The sequence below is a fragment of the Monodon monoceros genome, unplaced genomic scaffold, assembly GCF_005190385.1.
Source record: "Monodon monoceros isolate NGI ecotype Baffin Bay Population unplaced genomic scaffold, NGI_Narwhal_1 Super_Scaffold_6, whole genome shotgun sequence".
NCBI classification, from domain to species: domain Eukaryota; kingdom Metazoa; phylum Chordata; class Mammalia; order Artiodactyla; family Monodontidae; genus Monodon; species Monodon monoceros.
Genome location: NW_021703783.1, coordinates 18,455,694 through 18,473,397, shown reverse-complemented (window position 1 = coordinate 18,473,397; position 17,704 = coordinate 18,455,694). Strand labels below are relative to the sequence as shown.

At 34.4% G+C, this 17,704-nt stretch overlaps 1 protein-coding gene across 12 annotated transcripts in view; it reads left to right on the top strand.

Annotated features, from left to right (window-relative positions):
• Positions 1 to 17,704, top strand: part of SOX5 (SRY-box 5) — a 999,335-nt gene that overhangs the window by 894,053 nt on the left and 87,578 nt on the right. The window lies entirely within an intron of this gene.

Below are 17,704 nucleotides of genomic sequence, written 5' to 3'. Positions count from 1 at the left end.
AAAGACGCAGTATGCCATTAAAGCCAAGTATAAAGCGCTCATGCTTAAGAAAATTAAGTTGTATTCATGAAAGTGCATTGTCATGACAGATGACCCTAGCCTATAAGGAAAATATAGTTTAAATTGTAGCATCAAGAGACAGTTACATCTGGTCAGCACAGAGAGTTGTCAGACCTGGTGGGGTTCTGAGAAACCAGTTGAGTCTCACAGGAGGAACTGAGACATACTGTGTTCTACAGAGGTTAATAACACCCATTCCTATTCTGCCTTTCCTCCGAAAGCTACAGTGTTAGTGTCTGTTTCTTTGAGCTGGAAATAACCTTGGAAATAACCTGTTGGAGCCATGGGGACAATAAAAGTAACAACATTTGTTAGCTTTTGAAATCTGAGAAATAACTACAATACAGAGAAGTGGCTATAATAAGTAAAACTAAAAAGAGTAGTGGGATTAAAGGAAGAGGGAAGAATATCCAACAATAGATTTGAATGTGGAAAATAGGAGTTTTAGAGATCTAAGCTGTCAGTTTTCAAAACAAATTAGACATTCTCATTTCCTTTCACCATTGGATTAGTGGTGAGAGGGAGCGAGGGCAAGTTGCAGGCATCTCCTATGTTTCATTGTAGAATTCTAGTAGAAGGTAGCTTTGTTAGGCAGCAGTCCAAACTTATTTTTCTGTAAAGATAGTATTAGACTATTTGACACAAATTAAGTTTTATTTCTGCCCTTATAATGTGATATCAGATTCCGTTAAAATTTAAAGATACAAAAAAATTGTTGATCAGAAAACAAGAAAAAAGACACCAAACATATTTGCTTTTGCCTCAACTATAATTTGATCTATAAATGGGATAAAGATATTTTGTGTAACTGGCATTGTACCCATTAAAATAAATGAGTTTTGTTAGGATCTCAGTAAATCAACACTGCAGTACAACAAGAAAACTAATAACCTTAACTCTTTCATGATAAGCCATTAGCTACTATTAAAACATAAACATGTAACCACACACACACACACACACACACACAGACTTTTTTTGCTTATGATTAAAAAACAATACTCAAACCCAAACACATATTCCAAATGCATGTCATGGCAGAGAATCTGGCTTTTCTTTTAGTGGACTTACTGTCACCTTTGCTAGGGTGCCTACACCAACCTACTTTTCTACTCCTATTCCTAACACTGTATTCACAGATCCCTAACCTTGACTTCACCTTTCCCCCAGCTGCAAAGGAGACCTGTAATACTCTTCCTCCCTTTGCATTAAAATAGCATCCAAATTCTTTTCTTCTCCACAAACCTTCCCAGACAGGTCAGAGAAAAGCTAACTACAATGCCTGGTCAGAAGTCTTATCTTAACCCTAACCCAGCATTCACCCCAATCTTGTGAACCTACTTCTGAGAAGTTTCATCTCAGTGGAGTATAATGTATGAGCCAGTTTTAATTTTCTCTATACTCTGCTTTGAATTATACTGCTAAATCTCCGTTTTCCATCCCTTAATAATACCTGGAGGAGACTTCATCACTTTTGAGTCCCTTTCAGTTACTAAGATTCTCTTTCAATTATTGAGATTCAGTCCTAGGTTCTTATGCTAGGTTCTCTGGTAAGGCTTTCACACAAAGATTTCTCATTTAATTCTTATTACAACACTTTTTGCTATGTATTAATAACTCCATTTGACAAAGAAGAAATCTGGATCACAGAGTCCAAAATCCATGGTTTTAAAACAATTATACTTGCTTTTCTAAGTACAGGAGATTTTATTTTAAACTTTGGAGACATTGCCCTTCTTAGGACATTTGCTAACTTAGTAACCTGCTAATACAGTTATAACAATAATGCTGATTAATCGGTACTAATACAAATCCTCTATATGCAATACTGAAGGAGACAGCAGGATTCATGATGGCTATCTACTTCACACTCTCCATTGTCTATTTCAAACCTCTTTACACAGATATATGTTAATTCAATCTTCTCCTTTTGAACATCTAGATCCAAGAAAGGACCCTATAAATATATTTCTACTCATGGTTGACTTTGTTTACCTACCATTTGTGTTTTCTTTTGAGATAATCATTTACATGCAATTGTTCACACTTGGATAATATTAAGTAAAACCAATAACCAGGGCCTTTATTAAAGAAGAAATAATGATTACAATTGTCTTAAAAGAAAAGCAAAATGACATGTTTTAAATTAAACCACTGTTTATTACTTTATCACTTCATGTTCCTGGATAAAATAATAAAATACTTACTATGCAAAAAAATACATAAAAAATCACCTTACTGTATACTTTTAGGAGCAGTTAAAATAGCCTAAGCATTGTCAAACATTTATTTTTTATTTATATAGAGAAAATGGCTGAATGTGGATTATATATATAAAACACACAAATTAACATGTTGTGCCCAGGCACCATTTTATTTCTTTCTTTTATAACAAAATATCTGTCCTTGTCTCCTCTGAGCTTTTTCCAGAGTTTTAAGTCTTTCTGGAGCTTCAGATCCATATAGCCAACTATTTGTTGGCTACCAAGAGGAAACACAGACGTTACACGCATAATAAACTGACTACAAAATGGGCCTCACCAATTCTCTTCCTTGCCCCCAGACCTGTTCATTTTCTGGTCTTAGCAAATGGCTCAACCCCGGAAACCATGAGCACTATGTTCAACTTCCCTTCTTCCCTCTTCCTCTGGACCTATTCATTCATTATCTATCTATTCATTCTACCTACTAAATACATCAAGAATCCATCTGTTCCTTTGCACGATACTGTCACTCTGTGGGTCAGGCTACCCTCATTGCTTCCATAATTTACCACAGTAGCCCTGAACTGGCCTTTCTTTCTTCATCTTGCCCCTTCAGTGCACTCTCTACTATATGTTTGTCAGAATGATCTTTAAGATTTTAGAAAATCTGACCATGTCCTTCTCCTACTTAAATACTTTAAATTACACCTTGGTGTTTTCAAGTTCTCTCTCCCCTCTGGATCTTTACATGCGATGTTTTCTCTTTCGGGAACCCTACTACCCACCTTTTTTTTACCAAGCAAACTCCTACTTATCCCTGAGGTTGCAAGTCAAAACCTCACTTTTTCAGGGAAGTTTTCATTGTCCCCAAGTCTTGATTAATGTAGGTCTTATATACGCTGGGAGCACACTGTATTTCCCCTCTCATAGCACTTATAGAATATATTTTAAATCCTGCTTTCTGGCTTCCACCAGATGGCAAAATCTATGAAATTACTGACTCACCATCATTTGCACTTAACCAATGCTTGAAATATTTAATGGACTCAGTAAATATCTATTAAATGAAAGGGTGAAGAATGAATCTTAAGATTACACTTAAGGGGCTTCCCTGGTGGCACAGTGGTTGAGAGTCCGCCTGCCGATGCAGGGGACACGGGTTCGTGCCCCAGTCCGGGGAGATCCCACATGCCGCGGAGCGGCTGGGCCCGTGAGCCATGGCCGCTGAGCCTGCGCGTCCGGAGCCTGTGCTCCGCAACGGGAGAGACCACAACAGTGAGAGGCCCACGTACCGAAAAAAAAAAAGATTACACTTAAAATAAATTATCTATTTTTGTTAACTAGCTACTCTTCTTTGAAATAGTGGAATTAAGCTGAATATTAATGATTAATTTCCTATATAAATTAATTTCCATCCTTATGAAAACACTACGTACCTGTTACCTCGTTTGGCACTACAGTATTTTAAAATTATGTTTATGATAGTTCTGCTCCACACTACCTCGTTCAGTGTGCTGCGACTACACTAGACTCTTTTAAATGTCCCTTGACTTGCCAAAGTATGCTCCCACCTTAGAGTCTGGCATTACCTGTCCCTCTGCCTGGAAGGCTAATTCACCTCATTCAAGAATTTGCTCTAATGTCATCTCTCCTAGACTTAGTCTAACTAACCGCTTGAAATCATAAAATAACCCTCCCAGAGGTACCACACTTCCTATTATTCTGCTCCTTTTCTATAGCACTAGTCATCTTCAAACATACTGTATAATTTACATATTATGTTCCTTATTTATTGTCTGCCTGTTTCAAATATTCTCTAAACTCCACCAGAGCAGGGAGTGTCATTTTGTTGTTGTTGTTGTCCAATAATGTATCATAATGTATCTCACGTGCTGGGGGCAGGGAATGCCTAGCAAGTAGCTGGTGCTCAGTACATAGGAATAAAATGAAGAAACTATCATGAGCGAATGGTCATAATCATTTTAAATAAAATAACACAGCAGTGTTTGATTAATTTCTGGAATAAATTATATTGATTTAAATACCAGGGAACATTATATTTTTAACGCTTATTAAAAGATTCTTAGCATATGAGAAATCTGTAGCTCTATCTCTTCTGCTCCTTCTTCCCTTTATCTTATTTGTAACCTTGGGCTGCTGCATAAAGAATGCGTTTTAGCATTTATTACAGTTTGTGTAATTCCTTTAAAGTTATAATTTGCAAAATAAATAAATAAATAAAAGACCAGACATTTCAACATTAGTTTATTCCTATGTTGTTCGTTAACGGATATACAAGCGTAGATGAGACTATGAATTGATAGAGGTGCTTTTGACTCAGTATGACTCACCTTGCCAATACAACACTAAAGGAAATTATTTCTAAATAATGGAAAGGTATATTATCAAAATACAGTAACTAGCCAATTAGCAATCTCATATACTGTTTACCCCCTTCTCTTTTTTCCTCCTCTTCTCTTTTTTTCTTTCCCCTTCCTCTTCAAACTACTTATTTTTCTTCCAAGAGCCAAGGATGCCTTTTGATATTTGTTCTCCTAATATTGTCTCTTTTTAAAGGAGGGAGATTAACTTATACAGAAAACTAATCTAGCTTCATTTCAATATGAAGAAGTGAGTCTAATTATTTAAGCAAAATAACTTACACTTTGAATCTTTTGGATATTTGTGACTAGATAAAATCAGCTAAGCAAATTGTCTGTTTCTAATTAATGAAACCAAATGATGGCAGCAGTCCATCTAACATTTATTTCTCATATTCATTGTCATTAATTTGCATTTTACTTAATGGGCATCGTGAACTTTTTAATAGTAAGATTTGTAGTGTATCCTATTTCTGTTTTTTAACAAGGCTTCTAAGATTGGAAATTAAAAGGAAATATTTATCCACTTATTTCTCACTTTATAAATACTGTATTTGTGTTGGCCAAAAGATGGTTGCCACCTGTTCTACCTATAGGAAGCCAAAAATGTCAACTCCAACCAATGATTAATAGTGATAAGCAGGGGAAAAAAAGATTGAAATTCTTTTTGGATGGTCATATTTTAGTCAACTAAGCAAGTAGCTTTCATTCAAGAATTTTTATTGAATTAATTCACCTTTTACTGATTTTAGTAGGACTATTTTTAAAATGCATAATAATATTTTTGGAATAAAGACTCAAAATTGCAAATTGTCATAAATGAAATCACATAGGGCTACAGTTCCAGCAACCAGTAATATCAATAACATGAATCCTCTGGGATAGAGAATATGATAGATGACATGTGATCATAGGAGAGAATGAATTATACAAAATATCAACTAAAATCAGTCATTTTTCCTAGCTATCAAAGGTACATGGAAGTCATAGTGGAAATGGCTTCAGTTTCTATCTGATAGAGAGTAACATCAAGGTAGATGTAGATGAAAAAGTGAAGTTCATCTTTTTATCAACCTCCTGCCATTCTCTGAAGGAGGTCAATAATTATGACAGGACACAGATAAATGTTTCATATTTCCCAGAGCCTTGTAGATGAGCGTGGCTTTATGTGTCTGACCAAGAGAAACCCCTAGAAAATCAGTAACGAGGAAATAACCATGTGGAGAGGTCTAGATATGAGTCTTTTTACCTTCTTATTGAAGGATGAATACTTACAAGGATGAATATCTGTAAAATATTCATCTTTACCTACCTAGACACTCTACTATTCAGTTTAACTCTTACGTCACAGTCATTTCCATGCAGGGTGAAAAATGATCAACTGCTCAACATTTCAGTCGCAACCCTGGTGTGTTGTTTGCTCTCAGACTTCTGTCTGTGTGAGTGAGTTGTCTTGCAGGTTAAAAGAATGAATTCCCTCTCTCTTCGACCCTGAGCCTGCAGGGCAGACAGACAGAAGCACACATATGATTAAGACAGCACAGCTGCAAGTGTGAGTCATTTGCATATGTATTAATAGAGGCAAAAAAAAAAAAAACCTCGACAACAATTAAATTATATACAGAGACATTCTGCATACTAAAGAACATATGCAAATAGGCCTGAAAAAGTGCAGCCAACATTTTCTCTGACTCTTCCAGGCCCATATGGGCTAGAGTCAGAACCCAGCAGTGTTCAAGAATCTCCTTTAAGGAAAAACCTAGTAGGAACCACTTCCACAGTTATTACCACCCCTAGGGTTCCCGGGAGCTGTTTGACATTTGGGCAATGGAGACAGTACCGGCAGTGTCTTTTTCATGCTATTTCTGTATTTCCTTGTTTCCAGCCGCTTCATGTTGTCTCATTACGTGCTAACAGAGACATCAGTACACGTGTGCTTTTCCACACTACCCATTTTTATTGTAATTACCAATCAAATGGTAAAGTTTAAAATTGTATTTGAAGTTCTCCCATTGCCTGCACTAAAGTAATATAAACTATTTATCAGTGCCAGGTTTCCTGGTCACAAGTTCATGCCCATTCCTCAATGGCATTCTGTGTTCTCTTAATCAAAACATGCTTAGGTTACTCTAAAATGTTTCTAGGCTAATTGCTATACATAAAAGGATTGCTAGGCTCAAGGCCAACAGTAGATGCAATCCTAGGAACAATACCAGTTTATTGTAATTTTAAAAGTATACAGGTTTTTCATTTTATCAAGAAAAACAGAACTACTCAGTTCTCTAGTCTTGGCTATATATAAGAAGGGAGAGAAACTAATATTCTTCAGATTCACAGATTGTATTTATATTAGAAATTTGTCATTCAACCTAATTGTCAGTTTAGTTTATATTACTAGTATCCTTTAATTTATTCAAGGAATGTCTTACGAAGACAAATGCAATCTTAGGAGTAAAATTCTACGTAAGTAAAGGTTATCACCTTAATAGAACCAATAAGAATCTTGAGGCTAAAGAACCCAAATGAAGACAGATGCTCCTTAAGAGAAACAAACTCTGGTTGCGGTGCCAGAAAACTGTTGAATATTATCCACGAATATTATCCATTATTTGTATGGCTAAATCTCAAAGCATGCAGCTGGAATATGTAAATTATATTACATATAACTGTTAAACCTAGGGCGGAAGTCTTCATAATTAATTATATACAGGAAAACTTAGTCTCTCAGCAGGGGATAATTAGAGGGAAAATAACATAGACTAAAGAAAAAAATTTTATTATTATATTAAGACATTATCTTTAGATTAATATTTTAAGAGGCACTGTTATTTAGCGAGAGGTTAAAAGGATGGTACCTGCAGCCATCTGTGCCTTAACTCATGGTTCTGCTATTTACTAGCTCTGTGATTCGGGGCAAGTTACCTAACCTCTCCATTCCATAGTTTTCTTGTCTGTAAATTATGGATATAAATGATATCTTATTGTGAGAATTAAATGAGATAATATACATCAAGTTCTTAGAGCAATAAAAGTATTAATTACAATATATGAAATACTATGTCCTAGGTAATAATAAATGCTTGGTATTAATAGTTGATTAATAAATGTTATTAGCTGGTAATTTTTTATAGCTTAAAGGCAATCTTGCAAGTGAGGACTTGGCAGACTCTTCTTATGTGGATTTATTTTGCAGTTCAGCATCTAAAGCAAGTTAGTAAAATGGAGGCACATTGTCTTATTCATAAGGAAACAATTTTTTTCCCCTGTGTGGTATAATTTTAAGCCCCATCACAAGAATCTATAGGAGGCAATGAGTTTCATTATCCAAAAAAGAAAAAGCCCAAGTAGTTACTTAGGAGTATAGTGTTCTAAATTTTGCTATTGCTCACTATTTATCTCAATATTTATATCTATAAAATGGAAATAATGCCTCCTGTCAAGTCCTATTTTTCCTTGAATGTAATGCAAATTAATTGTCTCTATGAGCTGCCAGCAACTATTCTAAATGAATAGCTTATAAAGTTTAAAATAACTTATTTACGTAGATGCTTTTAGCGTAATAACATTTTAAAATAAATAATATAAAATATTATTTTATATAAAATATTTTCTGGTATAACCCTTCAAAACATACTCTTCTTCTAAATATATTAGTAGAATATACACTAAGACATCTTACCTCTTATCCTGCTCCTTTATTGTAGAGCTAAACTGTTTCTCATAGAAATTTGAGAAAATGTATAAACTTTTCATTACTTCCTTTAAGGAAATAGTTCCTATGTTTTCAAACTTTAATGTGGAAGCGAATTATTTTATAAACCCCATAGTATCCCAGAAATTTTATTTACTCAGCAAATACTTATTCTTTGTAAGTGACTAAGCTAAGCATCATAAGGAATGCAGAGATGAATTAGTTAAGAATCCTTGATGGACCATAAAGGAGCTTGAAATTTAAGACAATGAATGGAGTGTCAAAGTGGAATAGAATTTGAAGAAAGTCATACAACCTCCTGTCCTAACAAGTCTATTTGAAATAAAAAGGACCTCAGAGACCTTTAAAAGCAGTTGTTTCAAACTGTTCACAGGAGTCTGAGTGGCTCCAATCGCCACCAAACAGTACCATTCACTTTTATTTGTTTTATAGATTGAGTTCTACTGGCTGAGATTGTTTGAATAAAAGATTCTGCTGCTAAAATAAAATTTAAAAATCATTCTTCTATTCCAACTCTTGAATTTTATTGATGAGGCAATTTAGACTTTAAGTAGTGACCTGGCTAAATCAGATATTAACAGAAGTGTGCCTGTAATCCTAGCAGCTGAAAGCTAAATCTAGCTTCTTCCTATTTTTCCATGGTATCCTTACAAATATTTAAATGAATATATTCATATATATTACTTTTAAGTTGTTTTGTGTAAAAAGAGGGGAGAAAAATTGCTATTTTTGCATTTAGACTTAAATTAAGGATGAATAAAACAATAGATAGGATTTGCATATTAGTAACAATGGCAACCTTCTGAATTGCTTTCATTTTGCTGAGTTCACTGATTGTGCTCTGTGAATTAATTCTTTTGTGAAAAGCTATTGAAAGATCAAGGAATTCAGAAAACAAAACAACAGAGAAGTGTGCTGTTTCATATCTATTTGTTCATAAAAGGTTCAAAGTGAGATTGTTTACATCACAAGTCTTGTTGATATTTTATTTGCTTCTTAGAAGAAAGATAGTATTCAAAAGTTGATTATATAATCATGCAGATAAGATTTTGCGGTGATGAATGAAATGTTCTGAGAGAAAGACCAAGAAGAAAAACCATGTTACAATTTTGAACTACATTTGGTTGGCAGGTGACTTTGCAAGACTTGAAAATAGAGCCCTATTCGATTCCTTCAGATAAAAAGCTTAAGCCAGCCCAGCATATTTCAGATTTGCTGTTTCCTGTGGAAGTTTCTCAGTATTGTCCTGCCAAACTTGTGGCATGAAAAGAAAGGGGAGGAGGGAAAGGAATCCTTAATTATTCCATCTTTCTTAATCCTGACCTTTCCCTTAATGCCATACCCCCTTTTCTTACCCAGCGGCTTCTTGGATAAAGGAAGGAGACAGGAAGAAATGGAGGAACAGACTCAAAGTATGCTCCCCAATGATTTGGTACAATGAGCATTGGGCCAGCAGAGTTAATACCTCCAACAGGGAAATTGCAACAATGTTCTCTCTTGCTTTTGCCATTCTAGAACTTCTTCAATGTAAAATGAAAAAAGTAATCTTGATAGTTAAAATTACAATTACTTCCTTTTTGGAATGAGGCAGAACTGCAGAAAATATTGTCCCTCCATCTATAATAGTTGCTTTAAGATAAGTTTCCATCTGAAATTTGACTATGCTGTGCTCTACTGTACTGTACTCTAGTCTATACAGCTCGTACAGGTATGACTAGCTCTCCCCTGAATTTAGTTCGTCGGTTTTCAAGGAATCTTAAATTGTTAGTAATAGTACAGTTAAAACATTTGGTTAACATATAGAAGATAAGCCATGACATTTAACTAAACAATAAAAAAGAAAAAGCCAAGGCCCTTAAAAGTTCTTCATTTTTATTCTCTTCTTGATTTGATTCATCTTGCATCTGGTTTCTTTCCAGAGGAATTTTAAGTTTGGATGTTTTAGTGTCACCTTAGACACAAGCTAGCATTAAATGCAGTATGAAACTATAAAATATATAGTTTTCATAGGCTCAGTCTTTGCACTGTAACCATCTAGTCACTTATTGGTACAGTATGCAGTAATCCGTTAGATGACCTGATGACTTATGCTTTCTTTTTTCTTTCTTTAAAGCATGTTTGTCAGTTTGTAAAAAACATTAAAAAATTGTTTTAAAGTAAATCTTACAAATAAATAATATTTAAATGGAACTTATAGTATGATGGGTTATGAGCTTGAGCTCTCCTGAATACCTCTTAGTCTCAGTTTCTTCCCTTGTGAAATGTGATCATTTTGTTCCTACATGATAAAGCTGTTGTGAGGATTAAATGAGATAGTATGTACAATATGCTTAGTATAGCATAAGCACTCAGCCATCACTAGCGGCTATCATCCTTGTCATTATATCCTGTATTCAGGGATTTCTCCACTGTCAGAAATGAGCCTAATGACTTCTTCCATATTTCAAGTTAGCAAGTATTTTTCTAAGATATAGCAATTATGTTCTATAGTACAGAGGTGTATGGCAAATTGAGAAATCCATCTCAATTTAATTTGGGGTTGAATGCACTCTTTGAGAGCCATTCCCCCATGTTTAATGCAAGCCGAAAGTCTTTATGAAAGTAAAATATCCTTTCAATATAAAAACCTTTGTTCTACATGTAAGACTACACAAAAGAACTGTTTCAATTCTTCCTAAAAATGAAGAGAATGTATCTCCCTATTTCTTTCCATTCCATAAGAGTTACATCTTTGCTTTTATGACATTGACAATTATTTGTGAATGGAACGAACTTTTCCCTTTGAAGGGAAAGCTGCATGTTATTGGAAAGTTACAGTGTTTTATTGTAATGGGGAGAGTTTTACAGCAGGGCTGGATGGTTAGGGCATAATAAAGGCATGCAAAGCTGTTGGTATATCATGATCCCTCTAACTTCCCAAACTCTTCAACAAATAAGGGATTAACAAATAAGGGTCCTGCTCTCAACTTGCTTCTGAAGTGATATGTGAGTCTGGTCTCAAGTCATTTAATCTGGCCAGCTCTCAAGTTTTCTTGCTTTTAAAATACAGATAAGTATAGCTGTTCTACCTATATATCATGGAAGAAGGGAGGAAATGAAACAAAGCACTATGAAAGTAACCACGAGCCTCAGAGATCCCCAGAAGGAGTCTTTGCACCTTACAAGTGGACTTCTCTGATTCCTGATACATTTATTCATGTACTGTCAAAGAAAATATGAGAGAAGGGTGCTGAAGTAACCATTGGCCTGAGGCATTCAAAAGAAATGCTTTAGAAACCTGAAAATAGTCAAGCTAGCTCTGAAGATCTAATTAGGCAAGAAATAGGAAGTTTCATTATTCCTATTACATCTCCATGGAAGGAGAAGGAAGATGAGCAGGTCAGACCAGGGCTAGACTACCCAACAGACAACCTAACAACACGCTTACACCCAGGAAAAGAAGGGCTATGTGGAAATAAATAAATAAGTAACAATTTGACATAAAACAGCTTCATAGCAGTAATCAGAATGCTGTGTTATTTTGAAGTACACAGCCAACTGGTTGGGCACTATAAACTTTTTAATCCTGAAGGATGCTAAAGATTTAAAAACAGGAAGCTACTTCTAAAAATCTACCTCTGTTCCTATTGAAAATCTTTTTCTCTCTCTCTCTTTTACTTTTATGTCTACCTTTTTTCCCCTCTTTCTTTAACTTTTCCTCTCTACATTTTTAGTTGCCCCCTCTGTTAATCCTTCTCTACGAGTCTTCCCCTTTTCTATATTCTTCAGTTTTTCCCTCCTCTCTCTTGTTCTCCAAAATCTGGGACTCTAGCTACTTTTTTATTCTCCCACAATAGTGAAAAATGGAGGTACTATCTCCTTTAGAACTATTTGCTTATTAGTTAAACAATTATAATAGCAATCCAGATATGAGCAGATGAGTGAAGAGTTTTAATTGGGAATACCAAAATGGCAAGGATTGAGGCTATCAGAGGAAAATATATCTGGGCCTTTTTTTCCCGTCCAAATAGATTTGATAACATTCTAAATGCTCTTAGAAGATACTAGCCTAGAGATATTTTCATCCATAATACATCTTCTCTATTAATAAAGCCAATAATGCCATGAACGCATCAATGATGGAGGCTTTCATTGAGACCATAACACTAATAACAGTCTGATTTTCACCCACTCTCCAGAGATTAGGAAAAAAGTGTGAGTTCTCTTGGAAAAGAAAAACAAAGAGGTGGAAACAGTTCTTTATTTTTATACTAAGAAAGAACTGCACAATTGGTTTCTTAGCATCAGCTGAAATGGAGAGAATTGCTTTTCACCTTGTTTGTTTAATAGTCTACTATCAGTATTTTATAGTCTTGTTATCTCAGATCATGGGTGGTGACCCCTGGCTACCTGCTCTCCTGCACACTTACACCATTTAGTGTTCATTCTTTATACATATATGGACATATTAGAGATACAGCTCAGTGCTCTGTCATGACCTAGATTGGTGGGATGGGGTGGTGGGAGGGAGGTCCAAGAGGGAGGGGATAATATGTACACATATAGCTGATTCACTTCATTGTACAGCAGAAACTAGCACAACATTGTAAAGCAATTATACTCCAATTAGAAAAAAAAAAAGAGTAAAGCCAGAAAAAAAAGATCAAGTCTAAATGTTGCAGTGTTTTTTAAAATCTTTATAATTTACAGTGTGAGCAAATCCCACTATTCCTGATATTTTCTTGGGAAGGAAGGTCAAAATGTTTAAGAATTATAAGTCAGAGTTGTTGAATAAGATACTTTTTTCGTATGTGTGATTGTATTTTTTACTTTTTAATTTATAAAAATAACATGCAGTAAATTTGACTATATTTGGGTTATACAGTTCTTTGAGTTTTAACCACCACCACCATCAGGACGCAAGACAGTTCTATTACCCCCCAAATTCCCTTGGTCTCTGACCACCTAGGAAAGGAATTCTCTTATCTCCTGCCCAGGAAGCCTCAGCCTGGCTGGCAGGACAGCTGAAGCCAAGAGAAGCCAGCTCTCTTACGGTTCAATAGCTGTTCTTTCACTCCCTCCATTTTAATATGGCTTTCTGCTCTGTCTACTGTCCTTGAATCCAACATTTCTTAGTTCATACTCAAGAGAAAAAACATTTGGTTTTTTCTTTATATTAATTTCTCATCTTATTTTGTTGGAGTAATGGCTTAAGTATTTATTTTCTGCTTTTAAATTTATTTTTAAATTTTTGATTGTGACCCAAAACTTGCAAGTTTTTATTAATCTTACATATATTTATTTTTATTGTAGTAAAATATACATGGCATAAAATTTGCCATTTTAACCATTTTTAAGGGTACAGTTCCATGGCATTAAGTACATTCACGTGTTGTACTACCATCACCACTACTCATCTCCAGAACTACTTCATCATTTCAATCTGAAAGTCCATACCCATTAAATAGTAACTTCTGATTTTCCCATACCCCTAGCCCCTGATATAACTACTATTCTCCTTTTTGTCTCTATGAATTATCTATTCAAGATACTTCGTTTTAAGTGGACTCCTACAATATTTGGCTTTTTGTGTCTGGATTATTAATTTAGCACAGTGTCTTCAAGGTTCATCCATGTTGTAGCATGTGTCAGAATTTCCTTCCTTTTTAAAGCTGAGTAATATTCTGTTGTTTGTCAGTTCATCTGTTGGTACATATTTGGGCTTTTGTCTATTGTGAATAATGTTGCTGTGAACATGGATGTACAAGGAGCTGTTCTAGTCCCTGCTTTCAAGTATTTTGGGTATATCCCCAGAAATAGGATTGCTGGATCATATCGTAATTCTATGTTTAATTTTTTGAGGGACTGACATAATGTTTTCTAGAGACTTCACTGTCTTACATTTCTACCAGCAATGCACAAGGGTCCCAATTTCTCCACATCCTCATGAACATTTGGTCTTTTCTGTGTTTTTTGTTTGTTTGTTTTGATAATAGCCATCCCAATGGGTTTGAGGTGGTATCGCATTGTGATTTTGGTTTGCACTTCCCTAATGGGTTGTAATGTTGAGCATCTTTTCATGTGCTTTATTAGCCATTTCTATATCTTCTTTAGAGAAAGGAGAGTAAGAGCCTTTTAATTGATTCCTGAATAATGTTTGCCTTTTCATTTTTCTCACTGTAGGTGGGCCTTTCATTAATATTTGTTGACTGAAAGAGGGATAATTGAACAAATGAGTAAAAGAATAAGTACTGTTTCCCATTACCATACAGAGCATTTCAGTCTCAGTAACCACTAGATTTGCTACCCGGGGCAGGTTCCTTAACTTTGCTAGGCTACATTTTCATAATCTGTAAATGGGGATATTAATACCTGCCGCACTGGATTGTTATGTAGCTTAAATGCTATGCAAAATACTTTTGAAACAGTGACATGTCAATATGAAATTAAAATTTGCTAATAAAAATGTTAATATTTATAATTATCTGTTTAAGTTTTATAATACTTAAATGCTGAGTGTTTCTTTGCTGTTCATATATTAGGAGTACCCTCTTAAAATAATATGAAAAATCTTTTTAAAAGTGTAAGCTTCACAGGAACTAGCTCAGTATCTTTCAAGAGATATTTGTTGACTCAACTAAAGAATGATGAACGAATGCACATTTGCACACACACAGTTGTAAGTTGCCTTTGACCAGTGTGGCTTTTCTCATTACAAACAGTGAATCCAAAATACTATGTTGCCTCAAACTCTATTGGATTGATATTTAAAAAACCGTTAAGTCTCTGGTGAAGTATTGAGTTAAAGGGAAAGAGTAAGAGTTGGGTTTTGTTTTGTTTTTTGTTTTGATGCCTTAAAATAATAATAAATTATAGGTGATTTTATCTGAATTTTGTGTCTGACTTTTTTCTGATTAATTCTATTGCATTAGTAACACCATATCTCTTATTCTCTGTTGATAAAATAATAGTAATAATATTTACTAATTAAATTGATAAGGCTGTGATGTGGTGTTTATAGAGGGTTTTGTGAATCTTTCATTAAAGTTTGTGGAAAGTGTGTTATACTAGAAAAGTACTGGATCAATTGTAAGTCAATTTGATGTTGATATACTTTAATGGGAAAATCTTCCCAATTATGTGAGAAGAAACACTAATGAAAAATATATGTTTCCTATACTAAACTATTTTCACTTTAAATCGGATTGACTTTATCTTCATTTTTTAAATCATCCTTTTAATTTTTAAGCTGGCTGAGATTTGAGGCTGGTGTTCACATATTGATTTCAACCAAACGTCGAAGTGTAGGATCAGAAGAAGAATAAAAGATGGTCCAGATAAAAAAGAGAAATGTTAGATTTTTTTAAAAAAGCTAATTTGTCACTTCATTCATTGAATATGAACTGAATAGACTTCTAACCCTTAAAATACTTTTTTTTCCCTCTTTTTATTGCCTGGAATCTTAAGAGCTTTATCATTTGCAGTCATAAAATGAAAATATACACCAAACCCTCAAAGGGCAAGTATGAAATTAAATTATATTTGGGCAGCTGTAACCTTTTAAAACGATCAGATTCCAGTTAATGTATTTCTTCCTGTTCCAAGTGCTGCCATGGTGTTTGATGGTGGGAAGCAGTCCAAAGGGCATTGGGAGATAATAAATTCACTGTAAATTTCACCCCAAGGCATGTCTCGATACACCAAGGCCTCCATTTAGCAAGGCTGACCTAAAACTCTTGTCACATCCAAAGGTCATTTAGGTTGGGGTTGGTGTGTCCCATCTATCTTTCCTTGATGTAAAGAGTGACAGTTGAAACAGGACTGAGCTCATAAACAGTCATCTGGATATGAAAAAGAAGCTAGCTTTGGAATAGGTGGGGAAAGTGAAGAGAGAACTTTTACAGTAGGACTGGCAAATACTGTGCTTTTTGCAAAGTCAGTGAAGGGTCGACACGATCTCGTAGCTGCTGTTTCAGAGCAGCCATTAATTTGAAAGGGGCATTACTGGATTTGGTTGATTTAGAATCAGGTGCTTTTTCTTCTTGCTTTATATTTGTTTGCCAAAGCCTAGGGTGATTTTTAGTAAGTATTTTTTAGAAGAACGTAATATTTCCAATCTCCTTTTACTTTAAAATAATATTCCTTCCCCCATTTAAATCTTTTCTCTTCAGTTAATTTACAAGATGAACCAACACATGTGAACAAATTAGGAGAAAACTTGTTTTAAAGAAATGAAGCTTAATGTGGTACTGGAATATAGCAATTTTTCTATTGCCCACTTAATCGTATACTTTTTTATTGTGGTAAAATATGCAGAACAGTAAAATTAATCATTTTAACCATTTTTAAGTATACAATTCAGTAACATTAAATTCCTTCACAATGTTGTATACCCACCGACAATATTTATTTCCAGAACTTTTTAATCATCCCATGGAAACTCTGTACCCATTAAATAATAACTCCCCATTCCCCATTGCCCCCCGCCTTGCCTCAGCCCCTGGTAACTTCTATTCCACTTTCTGTCTCTATGAATTTGCCTACTCTGTGTGCCTCATATAAGTGAAGCATACAATATTCATCCTTTTGTGTCTGGCTGATTTCACTTAGTATAATGTTTTCAAGGCTCTTCAATGTTGTAGCATGTATCTCTCAATCATTACTTTTAAGAATGACTTCAGTTCTTTCAAAGACAATATTTTAAAATGTTAAGAATCAGGGATATATAAATTACCAATTATAATAATCATAAGTAATATATAGTGTCATATGGAGAAATATTAGATAACTACTGGACAGATATAACAGAAGAGTTAAGTCTTATAATTTTTCTTGGGGAAAAACATTAAAGTTCTTTTCATTAAGGCAGAGATCTCTGTTCATTGATGTGTTCTAAGTGTCTAGAATAGTGCTTGGTGCATAATAGGTGCCCAAATAAATAAATATTGAATGAATCAATCAATTTAAGTCAGGAAAACAGGAGTTACAACTGATTATTTCTGTGAACTACTTCGATGATATATGAGAAATATGTCCTGCACAATTGAAAAGGAAGGCTTTTGTGATCAGAGGAGCTAATGAAATTCGAAATACACTCTAAATGCAAGGTGTATTTTTGTTATTTTAATTGATTTAAGAGTAATATGTGATTTGGGTAGTGCAAAAAGTAGCCAATTTTAAATATGTTTTTCTTATATTTTTTTAAATGGTCTAGAAAAATCAAGGAATTGAAGCAAAATACAGTTTTTAAAATATAATTAAATTCTTAGTATAAATTATATGGAAAAAAGCAAATATTTAAATAAGGATGAGACTCAAAATGTTGAAAATTTTATATCCAGATTTATTCTATAATTGATTTTGAATCA